This window comes from Eschrichtius robustus, chromosome 1 (assembly GCF_028021215.1).
Source record: "Eschrichtius robustus isolate mEscRob2 chromosome 1, mEscRob2.pri, whole genome shotgun sequence".
Classification (NCBI taxonomy): Eukaryota; Metazoa; Chordata; class Mammalia; order Artiodactyla; family Eschrichtiidae; genus Eschrichtius; species Eschrichtius robustus.
The window spans coordinates 86,421,096-86,434,803 of NC_090824.1; the positions used below are offsets into that span (position 1 = coordinate 86,421,096).

General features: G+C 40.4%; 1 protein-coding gene across 24 annotated transcripts in view; it reads right to left on the minus strand.

The window, feature by feature from the left end:
• Window positions 1-13,708, minus strand: part of RASGRP1 (RAS guanyl releasing protein 1) — a 996,665-nt gene that overhangs the window by 263,873 nt on the left and 719,084 nt on the right. For 23 of the 24 annotated variants that reach the window (XM_068549078.1, XM_068549119.1, XM_068549133.1 and 20 more), the window contains one exon: window positions 10,500-10,602. The exons of the other annotated variant lie outside the window; for it this stretch is intronic. The gene's annotated coding sequence lies outside the window, so the exon portion shown is untranslated. The remainder of the gene's footprint in view (window positions 1-10,499; window positions 10,603-13,708) is intronic. 24 annotated transcript variants of the gene reach the window in all.

Here is a 13,708-nt window from a genome sequence, read left to right on the forward strand (position 1 = left end):
TTAAGGTCAGATACTATCAAACTCTTAGAGGAAAACACAGGCAGAACAGTCTATGACATAAATCACAGCAAGATCCTTTTTGACCCACCTCCTAGAGAAATGGAAATAAAAACAAAAATGATCAAATGGGACTTAATGAAACTTAAAAGCTTTTGCACAGCAAAGGAAACCATAAACAAGACGAAAAGACAACCCTCAGAATGGGAGAAAATATTTGCAAATGAAGCAACAGACAAAGGATTAATCTCCAAAACATACAAGCAACTCATGGAGCTCAATATCAAAAAAACAAACAACCCAATCCAAAAATCAGCAGAAGACCTAAACAGACATTTCTCTGAAGAAGATATACAGATTGCCAACAAACACATGCAAGAATGTTCAACATTATTAATCATTAGAGAAATGCAAATCAAAACTACAATGAGATACCATCTCACACCAGTCAGAATGGCCATCATCAAAAAATCTACAAACAGTAAATGCTGGAGAGGGTGTGGAGAAAAGGGAACCCTCTTGCACTGTTGGTGGGAATGTAAATTGATACAGCCACTATGGAGAACAGTATGGAGGTTCCTTAAAAAACTAAAAATAGAACCAGCATACGACCCAGCAATCCCACTACTGGGCATGTACCCTAAGGAAACCATAATTCAAAAAGAGGCATGTACCAAAATGTTCATTGCAGCTCTATTTACAATAGCCAGGACATGGAAGCAACCTAAGTGTCCATCGACAGATGAATGGATAAAGAAGATGTGACACATATGTACAATGGCATATTACTCAGCCATAAAAAGGAACAAAACTGTGTTATTTGTAGTGAGGTGGATGGACCTAGAGACTGTCATACAGAGTGAAGTAAGTCAGAAAGAGAAAAACAAATACCGTATGCTAACACATATATATGGAATCTAAAAAAAAAAAAAAAGAAAAAAAATGGTCAGAAGAACCTAGGGGCAAGACGGGAATAAAGATGCAGACATAGAGAATGGACTTGAGGATACGGGGAGGGGGAAGGGTAAGCTGGGGCAAAGTGAGAGAGTGGCATGGACATATATACACTACCAAATGTAAAATAGATAGCTAGTGGGAAGCAGCCGCATAGCACAGGGAGATCAGCTCGGTGCTTTGTGACCACCTAGAGGGGTGGGCTCGGGAGGGTGGGAGGGAGGGAGATGCAAGAGGGAAGAGATATGGGGACATATGTATATGTATAACTGATTCACTTTGTTAGAAAGCAGAAACTAACACAACATTGTAAAGCAATTATACTCCAATAAAGATGTTAAGAAAACAAACAAACTACTGGTTCAGGGTTTGGAACACAGTAGGCAGGTAATAAATGCTACTTTTTTCCTATTCTTACTCCTATTTTTAGGAAATTTTCCAGGCAAGAAAGGGTATGCATATACAATATTATATGTTAATAAAACATTGTAATAATCTCCATTTTTGCTTTTAAACTTTTGTCACACTGTAACTTTCAGCACTCTTTCAGCATTAGGACTTCATATCTTAATATCTCACCCTCTCACCAATTCCCAGATAATTCCACCTTGATTTTGAGCCTCGAGTTTAGTCCTCCCCTCTATTCCATCTACTGCCATTATTCTCGGGGATTTCAGCAACCATTCTGACCTTCCAATACGCTGGCATTATAACTCTTTGTCCCTTATTTCTTTTTATTCCAGTATATCTGCTTAAATGCATGACCATTATTAGAAATATCTCCACTGCTAGTATCTTAATTCTATGATCCTCCTTTCTCAACAGAGCTACCTTCTATTCTCCCACTTTCCCATCCCTAATGTATACTAGACCTGTTTGGACACACAATTCCAGGTGTGGTACACAGTCTTTGACATGGATACATAAGGAAATTGTCAAGGGTCATATTAAGCCAGAGAAATCAAGCTGGTTCTAGTGCCAAGCTATTTTAGCTTGTTTTGAGGACCTAAAATAAGAATTCTTACTATGAGTGTTAACTAATATTTGTACACACACAAATGGTATTGAGCTATAGATTGTATTAGATGGGTTCACACAATACTACAGCAGCAATTTCTAGAGACGCCAATCCTTCCACTGGCTTCTGTCTATAATTTTGCTGTTGACTATCATGTAGCACCATCTTCAACATTGTCCTGTCTCTGATTTGATCTAGATCAAATAGATTTAAGTAACTTTCATATGTTGGAAACACAGGGGTTAAACTAAACTGACCTTGGGGGAATAGAGCAGAAAAAGAGTTAGTAGAATGGAATCATCCCTCTGTCACATTTCTTGAGCCCTTACTATGTGTCAGGCACATAGGTTCTGGGTGTGGAGGTTAAGGATGATGAAGAGCTGACCATCTAGTAAGCAAGACAGTAGGCAGACACAGATGGCTGTCCAAAGAGGTATTTCTAGCTGCTTCCTGGCTCACAGTTTTGCAGAGATATTCATTGTGCATGGTTACAGTGGGTGGGGTTGTGATTGGCCATTAAGGGCTGCCAATTTAGAATGTTCTCTGGCACCTTTTATACACAGAGAACAAAGATGTCTGGAGACACTCTAAATGAGTTTTCAATTTGTGAGCTGCTTGGCATCAGGTTAGAGTAGGTGGCAGATAGAGTTTGGTGTCAGGTCAATAACCCAGATTTATATGCGCATATATTTGGAATTTCCTTAGGGATCATTCCTGGAAAGGACATCTACCCTGGGAGAATTATAATGCAGGTGAGCTTAAGTCATTAGATGTCCCATTGTTATCTGTCTTTAAGTTAGCCACTGAAAATGAAAGAAACGTAGATACACAAAATGCTGGTGTCTGACTCTTCAATAAGAGATTTGGGAAAAAAGGAGGCAGCCTTGAGCACCCCCCAAAAGTGATAAGGACAGTATTCAAACTTATTTGATCTCTCCAACTCCTGGGGTTCACCCAAGGGAAACTTTTTCCAAGGGTCTTTGGAAACAGAACTCATTCTCCCTGTATTTGTTTCTAAGGAGGAAGTCATTAAGCAACCTTCAATCTCTTAACCTTTTTGGTACTCAACAAATCGTTAGTGAGAAACAAGAATGTACTTTTTGGATGCCCTTTAGTGTGCGGAGGGGAGTTACCACAGACCATGTTTAAAGGAAAAACCTCCTGTTAAGGTTAGGTCTGGTGGTCTCTTCCCTAGAGCTCCTTGCCAATGGGCTTATTTGTAGAGCTACCAAGAGGACCCCTAAAGTACTGACCACATGTGCAAGCTAGTCTATTCTGGAACTAAAAGCAGGAACTTTAAAAATAATCCATGTATGTTTGTTTTATCCATTAAATAATTTTCGGATTGTTTTTGTGGAAGGCAACCATGCTTTCTCATGCAATGCTCTTTGTAAATTTCTACTCCCCTTTAAGCTTCAACTCAAATATCACCTCCTTTGTAAAGTCTTCTCTGACCCAAACCCAGCACTCTTATTTGTTGCTGCATCTGCTCTCTCTGACCCTTTCAGGTGTGCATCATGACAATGATGACCTTGCATTGCAGTGGTTTGGGATGAGTCTATCTTCTCACTTGACTTGTATCTCCTTTAAGTAAGGCTATCTATAGTACATAGCAGGTGCTCGATAAATTTATGAGGAAAGAAGTATTCTTGGGGTCATTTTTTGATCTAATAGATGGGCCATGGGGCTGACCCAGTATGGCATTTCTTAATGTTTTTGAGTAGAGAAATATTATAAAGGTAGAGATGGATTTAGATTGTATAGGTTCAGTCATTCACTTGACACCTTCATGATTTTATTGCATCTGTTACCACATATACTATTAATCTTTCTTTTTCTTTAGGTCAACTCATTTCTTTTTCTTGAAAGAAAAAACTTAAGAAAATTTGGCACATGTGTATAACTTGCCATAAATAGAGGAAAAATATCCAAATGCATTGAAATATGAGTGCTTATCTATATGACTAGTGATGAGTGGACCACTCTTTAGGAAACATGGCTCCAGAGCTTTCACGAACCACCATTTTCCTTCCTCTAAAGTATCCTTACTACTAAGCATGTTGTCAATATTTTGGGTATGTCTCCACTACAGTACTTTACATGGCAGAAGGGAGTAGACATGCTCTCCAGCCTTCCCCCAAACCCCTACAATCATCTCCCTCCCTCAAGCAAGAGTGGGCATGCCACTCAGGGTGTTCTGGTGCATAGCCTCAAAGTGGCCCATTATAAATTTCTCTGAAATATTTATTTTTGTCTTAACAGTCATAAACATTTTGTTTCCACACCGAAGTATATATTTGTAATTATATTCATACAAAAATAAATGTTCTTCCAAATATTTGAGTAAATTGATAACCTTGGATACTGTTTATTTGGTGATTTTGAGTATAACCAATTATGTACTACACACTTTGAGAAACATGGTCTTGAGTAAAACACATATTAGATGGTCTTCATCTTAGTACTAAGATGTGGTTTGGTAAGAGATTTCTCATTGAATGACACTGAAACTGAAATCCAAGGAGACTGATATTTGTAGAAAACTCCAGAAAGAATTTATCTACTGATAGGGCTTCCCTAGTGGCGCAGTGGTTGAGAGTCTGCCTGCCAATGCAGGGGACACGGGTTCGAGCCCTGGTCTGGGAAGATCCCACATGCCGCGGAGCAACTAAGCCCGTGAGCCACAACTACTGAGCCTGCCCATCTGGAGCCTGTGCTCCGCAACAAGAGAGGCCGCGATAGTGAGAGGCCCGCGCATCGCGATGAAGAGTGGCCCCCGCTTGCCGCAACTGGAGAGAGCCCTTGCACAGAAACGAAGACCCAACACAGCCATAAATAAATAAATAAATAAATAAATAAATAAATAAATAAATAAAATAAGTAAATAAATAAATAAAATTAAAAAAAAAAAAAAAGAACCCTCCTCGAAATGGAGTGATTTTAAAAGAATTTATCTACTGATAAACAGTAAGAAGTGAAAAACAGAGGTGGTTATTTAGATCATTCTGGACCAGACTTAAAAATTATTTACTGAAAATTAATTCTGGAGGTAGTTGATAACTAGTTTTTATCTGAATGGCAGAGGCCGAAGAGTCCCTCTTCATTTTATACAAAGATGTTATTTATTCTCATTAGCTTTGGTCACTCTCACCCAGGCCCCATTGATGGCATACAGTAGGACAGGGTGGGAGTGGTTCCGTGCCATTAAACTATACATTCTTCCCATTGAAAACACCCATAGATTTTGTGAATAGTGTGCCACAGTAGTCAGTGACTATGTAGAGGTTTTCCATTCGTCAGTTGACTTCAGTATAACAGCTGGGAGGTCTGATCTAGACTTTTTCTATATGGCTAAACTTACTGAATAACTGCTAAGTGTTGCAAGTACATTCTGAATTAGGGCAGAGCTGGGACTTGGAATTTGACTCATAGATGTTTATTTTTTGGCCAATCTGGTTCTCATTTCTAAATTTAGAAAAAGGAAAGAGAAGCTCTTGGCTTTAATTTAGTATTGTTTCTGTACTTACTGCTAGTGGAGCTGGCTGGCAGGTTGATTAAACCATCTTCATTTAGCTGGTAGGAGACTTGTAAAATTGCCTAGAAGAATAAGCCCCTCAGGGGAAAGCAAACACTGGATGGGAGTCAGTTTTAATGTTTCAGACTTGGCTTCAAATGAAACTGTCTGCATGGTCATTCTTATTTAACAGGAATTTCAGGGGTTTTAGTAGTTTTAGAGGACAGGATCAAGAAAGCTTTAATTATTTCAATGTAGCATGCCTAATCTTATGTCATGGGGTGTGTGTGTGTGTGTGAGTGTGTGTGTGTGTAGAAGGGAAATGATGGCCATTTAGAGTAGTTTTTGTCAGTGGCAGCATTGCTGGCCAAGTCCCAGGGAGTAAGATTTGGTGGCGACTGACCTTTGGGCTGAAGAAAATTAACCCATGTGCTATTTCCTAGTCTTGTTGGCCTCAAAAACCATCAGTAGCTTACCCTCAAAAACAAAAGAAACTGGGTCCCCTCTCTCCCGTGGTGAGGGCTGATTTGTCCACTCCTCATTCGATGACCAGAGACACCAGTGAGAGATAAAGTCAGGATCTCTGCTCTGACCCTCCATCAGGCCTATGGCCCACTTCTTTAAATCTACAGTTAGATCTTGGGAACCCAAGAACACAGCCACCACTGATCCACTGTCAATCTGCCTTTGAGTAAAAACAGATGTTACACCTATACTGACTCTTGTTTCTTGACAATCTTTTATCTGTAATCTTTAGCAAATGCCCACAAATCCAGAGATGCCTCTCCTTTGCCTCTTCTCCCAGTGGTCTAAGGCAGGTATGAGGGTGAAAAGCTGAAGTCTCTGTAGCCCACCCTGTTTTTCAATGAATCCTTTCTCCATCTGGCTCAGGGGAAAGAAGAGGAGCCATATGGGAGACAGCATACTCTGCCACCCTGTACAAGCCTCCTCAAAAGCCAGAGAGAGGAGGAGTCGTTTAGGATTTGGAATTGGCAGACACTTCCGTATCTCTAGACAAGGGGTGGGTCAGACAGCTAACAGGAAACTGAACTCCTCCTACAACTGCCTAGACACAACACACGTCCCTGCTTCTATTTAGCCAGGACTTTGTCAGGCTGGTGCGTGCATTGGGAACATGGTAGGCTGGCTTCTGAGCTCTGCTCCACGCTGGCTGTGTGACCCCTGGCACTCACAGAGGCTCACCTCTCGTAGCCCGTTTCCTCATAAAAGACGGTGTTGGATAGTTTTCTAAGGACACTTTTACTTCAAATTCTATGATGTGATTAAACTGTGAGATGGGGAAAGGAAAGTTCCCATAGGTGGAGAACCTTGGAATGAAAATACAAATTTCTAAGGAATGTTCAGGTCTCTTCATTTTTACCTTTGATTACATTTGTCACCTCCATCACTTCCTAGAATTTCTACTTCTTTGCTCTGTGAACTTCAGCAAATTGCTTAGCACCTCTACATCTCTGTTACCTCTTCTAGAAATTGGGAGCAATGACACCACCCATACAGGGTTGTGGATTTTGGTATCTTTATTTTGAGGACTAAGTGCTTATATATTTAAAGTGCCTAGCATGGCGCATGCTCATGGAGGAGTGCTCAATAAACGTGAATTTTCTTCACTTTCCCAACACCATACACAAAAACAAACTCAAAATGGATTAAAGACCTAAATGTAAGACTGGATACTATAAAACTCCTAGAGGAAAACATAGACAGAACACTCTGACATAAATTGCCGCAATATCTTTTTGGATTCGACTCCTACAGTAATGGAAATAAAAAAAATAAATAAATGGGACCTAATTAAACTTACAAGCTTTTGCACAGCCAAGGAAACCATAAGCAAAATGAAAAGACAATGTACAGAATGGGAGAAAATATTTGCAGATGATGTGACCAATAAGGGATTAATCTCCAAAATATACAAACAGTTATACAGCTCAATATGAAAAAACCAAACAACTCAATCAGAAAATGGGCAGAAGATCTAAATAGACATTTCTCCAAAGAAGACATACAGATGGCCAAAAGGCACATGAAAATATGCTCAACATCACCAATTATTAGAGAAATGCAAATCAAAACTACAATGAGGTATCACTTCATACCAGTCAGAATGGCCATCATCAAAAAGTCTACAAAACATAAATGCTGGAGAGTGTAGAGAAAAGGGAACCCTTCTACACTGTTGGTGGGAATGTAAACTGGTACAGCTATTAACGGAGAATAGTATGCCTTAAAAAACTAAAAATAAAGTTACCATATGATCCAGCAATCCCACTCCTGGGCATATACCCAGAGAAAACCATAATTCAAAAATACACGCACCCCAATGTTCATTGCAGCACTATTTACAAAAGCCAAGACATAGAAGCAACCTAAATTGTCCACCAACAGATGAATGGATAAAGATGTGGTACATAAATACAATGGAACTTCACTCAGCCATAAAAAAGAATGAAATACCACCATTTGCAGCAACATGGATGGACCTAGAGATTATCATACTAAGTCAAGTAAGCCAGATAGAGAAAAACAAATATCATGTGATATCGCTTATATGTGGAATCTAAAAAAAAAAAAGATACAAATGAACTTATATACAAAACAGATCCACAGACATAGGAAACAAACTTATGGTTACCAAAGTGAAGAAGGGGGGTGGGCAGGGAGGAAAAATTAGGAGTTTGGGATTAACATATATACACTACTATATATAAAATAGATAAACAACAAGGACCTACTGTATAGCACAGGGAACTATATTCAATGTTTTGTAATAACCTATAAGGGAAAAGAATCTGATTTATATATATATATATATATATATATATATATATATATATATATATATATATATATATATATCACTTTGCTGTATACCTGAAACTAACACAATATTGTAAATCAACTATACTTCAATAATTTAAAAAAAAAAAGAACGTTACTGATGCTCCTCAGAGCAGGATTATGCCAAAGCAGAGATCTTCTGAACGTTCTTCATGCTCCCTAAAGCTGTGTAGGTGAGAGAGAGGAAGACACTGCAGACTGGTGCAATTGTGCCCTCTTTGCCACCCACCTCCTCCAGGGCTCTCCCTACCTCCTGAATCTTATACCCTCCTTCAGAAGCTGGCTCCCCGGTCCCCACTTCTGTGGATGCTTCCCTGGTTACTCTCACCAAAAGAACCTTCTTCCATGTCTGGAGTCCTGTCACCTTTACTCTCTGAGCCTACTTTTCACTTACACTGTGAAATATCTTTTGTATTTCAAATTGCCATTGGTATTTATATATCCTTTTGCTATTAACATTGTACCTTTCTCTGGCCTCTTTAGGCCAGATTTCTTGAGGGCAGGAAGCTTGTGTTTTTACAGCTCCCTAAACATAGCACATATTCCACTGTGGGCAGAACCCATGGTAAGACATAATTTTACATTTTTCATCTGTTCCCATAGCAGTGTTGTCTCCTCACATCCTTACTATTCTTAATTAATATTGAATTTTCTCTACAGTCACTCTGTTTCTTTTCATCACAGCATAGATGAGCCTCCTAAATTTGATTTGTGTTACATTTAGAAAGATTATTTTACTTTTCTCTTCTCTTTACATGTAAAAATGAGACCATGCTTTTGTTTTCTTTGCCTTCTAGATGTCTCTCTGAGGTCTCAAAGATCTAGTCCTAAACTCTCCTCCAAGACTTTTAAAGGTGGGTAATACATTAGTCTTCTAATAACGAGACCTTTTCTTTAAACTGAATGTCATAAACGTCCTTTCCATAGACTGGGCTTCATTATCGTATTTCAAGTATTCCCGAAAATTGAAAATGTCAGTCTCACAAATCAATCTGCAGTTTGACCTATTCTCCACAGTCAAATCCAAACGCCTCCCTTAAAAGTTCTGCATTCCTTTGAAGCTAAATGATACAAAAAAAAAAAGTCAGAAACACCCTTGCATTTGAATCACCACAGTCTCTCTCTGCTCCTATGGGCTGATTTCAGCAGATTGGCTCCTGGTGGAGAGCACTAGTTTCCCAGCTAGTCTCCGGCCTATTTAAAACAGACAGAGGCATCTCCAAGGCGGCTTTGTCAAAGGCCAAGGACATTTTTTCGGCATAGACTCCGAGCTTCTTGCCACATAAACAAATAGAAGGATTTCACTTTAGCTTCCCCAGGTTTTTGGATTGACAGCAAATGGTAGGAGGGATACGGAAGCCAATAAGGCAGCCCAGGGCAGCTAGAAGCCCAGAAGGAAGACGGGAATTATTGGCTCTGGCTCCCTGCTCAGGGTGAGGCTGTGAGCAAGCCTAAGCCTCAGCCATGAAAGAACGTCTGGAAAACCTCTCGGCTGGACATTCCACCCGTAGACTCAGAGGCTGGATGATGCAGGAATGAAGAGAATCTGCCTTGGATTCCTTACGTTCAGTGACTATGTCTCACCTCTCTCTACACAGTGAAATCACCTGTGAGGTTGTTAAAAGCTGCCAGTGCCCGGGCCGCACCCCAAGCATGGTTGTTTCTGAAAAGACCTCTAGGGGATTCGTACATGCAGCCGGGATGGAGAACCACTGATTGGTGATAGTGAAAAGTCAGATTTTCTTTTGAATATCTTGACTGAGTTCTTTTTCTTTCACTTCTATAGAAGACTTTTTGGGGTACATTTTAACTGTTTATAACATACACTCTATTATTTCCCTAACTCCTATGCTTAGATAGCCCCCCTTCGGGAGTTAAAATAGTGATCTATTTCTATCTATCTATCTACATACACACACACACAAACACACATATATATGAAACTTATGTATAATCTGTGTAGTTTTCACCAGCAAATGGCTTACCTTGAATTCAATAAACCACCTTTTCTATCTTGGATAGTTCAGGAGTTAGTGGTTGCAGTATGTTGGATTACATACTGGAAACCAAGTGTCATCAGACTTGGGTCTAATCTGAACTCTATTATGTGATTTTGGGTAAGTCTTGTATATTCTCTTTGAGCCACAGTTTCCTTACCTGTGAAATGAGGGAGTCAGAGCAGGTGTCCTCCAAGGTGATTTTCGGCTCTAGTGTCCATTGGTAACATTCGTATTCACTGCTAAACATCACAGAGCAAGACCTACAGAAGAAAAGGAAGCTCTTTTTTCACATATGGCTGGAACTAACCTCTTGCCTAATCTTTAGGAGCTGTCTTCATGGCCTATGGCATTAAGAGAAGATCAAAGCCTACCTTTGAACTTCCTGGATGCTTGTCCCAGCTCTGCTTATAATCTTTCTGGGGAAGACTAATTTTTAAATTTTTTATCCATATAAAATGAGGAATCTGTCTTTAGAATGCTAGGGCTTTGTTTCCCAGTGTGTGTCCTCTGGAACACTAGTCTCACAAGATAGGCCTTGAAAAAAGGTAATGGAGGGGCTTCCCTGGTGGCGCAGTGGTTGAGAGTCTGCCTGCTAATGCAGGGGACGCGGGTTCGCGCCCTGGTCTGGGAGGATCCCACCTGCCGCGGAGCAACTGGACCCGTGAGCCACAACTATTGAGCCTGTGCGTCTGGAGCCTGTGCTCCGCAACAAGAGAGGCCGCGGTGGTGAGAGGCCCGCGCACCGCGATGAAGAGTGGCCCCCGTTTGCCACAACTAGAGAAAGCCCTAGCACAGAAACGAAGACCCAACATAGCAATCAAGCAATCAATAAAAAAACTTTAAAAAAAAAAAAAAAAGGTAATGGAGATCAATAAATTTGAGAAACGAGGCACAATCTAACCCTCCTCTTAGTGATTCATGATACATAATTAGTGTTATAAGTGTTGTACCAGCACTTAGTAAAGATATCTGCTTAATGTTGTTCAACACAGTTTGCTAAGGAAGTAATCATACTTGTTTGAGCAACCAATTAATATCCCAGGTTCAAGGAACACATGTAGGGAAATGTAGCTTGCTGCTCTGTGGCTTACAAGAAGCCTTGGGTAGTCCTATCATCAGTGATATTTTCGATATGGTGGCTCCCACCCACCCCATTCTCCTTGGGATGCTGTTGCTACTGAAGTCTACATCACACCTTCTGTGGGTCTATCACTCCCAGCCTCAAAACCCAAAGCTTATGAACCTCTCTGGTTGGTTGAGCAGATCTGGGGAGGTCACAGATCACCTGGGAAAAAGAATGGAGGGACAGGATGCACTCTATGTAGAATTCACTTGGTAATGCATGGCAGAAGAGAAGAGAGAACTTCCATGGTCCAAGATAGCTGAGAAGGCAGGTAGACCAGGGACAGTAAGACCACAGGGAAGGCAAAATTAGTTCCCTTTCTCTGTTAATCATGATCTTTGATTAAACATATTGATATAGACACTTTATTTCGAGGATATAGTTTTTCCTCTTTTTGATGGGTTTTTCTTAAAGAATAAGAGTAGGGTAGATCTAGGAGGGATCTTAGAAATCGCTGGGTCCAAATATGGCAAACAGGTGTAATGTATGGTGCCAGCTCTGAGTAACAGAGGCTGCCTGGAGCACTGGTGGAGAAGGACATTGGGGCTATATCCTGACTTGATAAGATTAAAATTTTGTGCAACTCCTAATGATAACTGCCATTTGTAAGGGTGGTGGTACAGTGTCATGTGAGTGGGGTGTTTTTTTGTTTTTGTTTTTAATGGCAAGGGTGTCGTGGGTTCTTTTTTTTTTTTTTTTATAAATTTTTTAATTTATTTTTGGCTGCGTTGGCTCTTCATTGCTGTGGGCGGGCTTTCTCTAGTTGCCACAAGTGGGGGCTGCTCTTCGTTGTGCTGTGCTGGCTTCTCATTGCGGTAGCTTCTCTTGTTGTGGAGCACGGGCTCTAGGCACTTGGGCTTCAGTAGTTGTGGCTCACAGGCTCTCTTTGCAAGCCACAACTACTCTCTCTTAACCACTGCGCCACCGGGGAAGTCCCATGAGTGGGGTGTTTGCCATTCCTTATGACGATGAAGAAATCACTTGCAAAGGGAATATACTTGCCCAAACTCATACCAACTGACCTTTTTTTTGTTTTGTTTTGTTTTTTTACCTCCCTTCTCATTTATTGAGCATGAACAACATTCTTGATATTTAACAGGTGAAAGTGTATAGACTATATTCTTTGAGGTTGTCTCAACCCAGTCAATGTATACATTCATTTGCTAAATATGAATAAATAGTGAGAGCAAATTGGGATCAATTATACCCCAATTCAGGCCAATTGCTTGCACTTACCTTTGCCTCTATTTGTCTATGCAAACATGGCCAGTGTTTGTGACCAAATCTGGGGCACTAAGTCAGTGGTTTGAAAACATTTGGATTTTGTCGCTTTCACATTTTGAAACCTGGGAAAAGGCTAACACAAACTGGCATTTGGGAGCCAAATGCTCCAGGCTTCCCAGAGGCCTCTTAGGCCTGACCTCCAGGTGCTTTCTAGTCCTGACGTGTGCTTTTAGAGAAATATAGTAGATGATGGGAGCCTCTAGAGAGGAAAGTGCTTCCGTTCACTACATTTGTGCCCCCAAACAGAGCCACAAATGTGGCTCTCTGATGGGGGCCAGTACCCCACTTCAGGACCCTGGTTTCTAGCTCCTTGACTGCTAGCCTTGGGGGGTGACTTCACTCACCCCTCTAGTTCTGTTCCAAATATTCCCCCTATCTTCTACCTCCAGGCACACCTCAGCTTTTATCTTCCTCTTTGGCAGATCTTTATCCCAAGATAAAATCTTGAGATCTTATATGCAACACACAGAAATGAATTGCCTGCTGAGATCAGGAAAGCTTTCAAATCAGGCCTCCTGTCCAACTACGAAAAACGTGTCCCAAAGAGCCAGTCTCCTTAACTGAGCCCAACGAATATTTTCCTTAAAGATTATCAACATCCAGTTCAGTTGCTCATTACAACATATGTAGCTCTCTACTCTGCAAACTGATAGAAAGCTGGAATAAGCTCTTTTCCTTTAAAAAAGCTATTCCAATAGACGTATATTTATATCTTCACAGAAAATAGTCTAGAAGATGATGCACCACACTTTAATTATGGTTCACTTGGAGAATGGGAGTGGGGGAGGGGCTTGAGGTGGGTTTCATTTTCCACTTTATACACATCAGTTGTTTAAAAAATAAGAGCATATTTTCTAATTGGAAAATAAAAATGTTAAGCAAATTTAGAAAAATGAAAAAAGGATCCACAAAATCTTAGAGATGAAGAGAACCCAAAGTTCACTGAGCACTTTGATTCA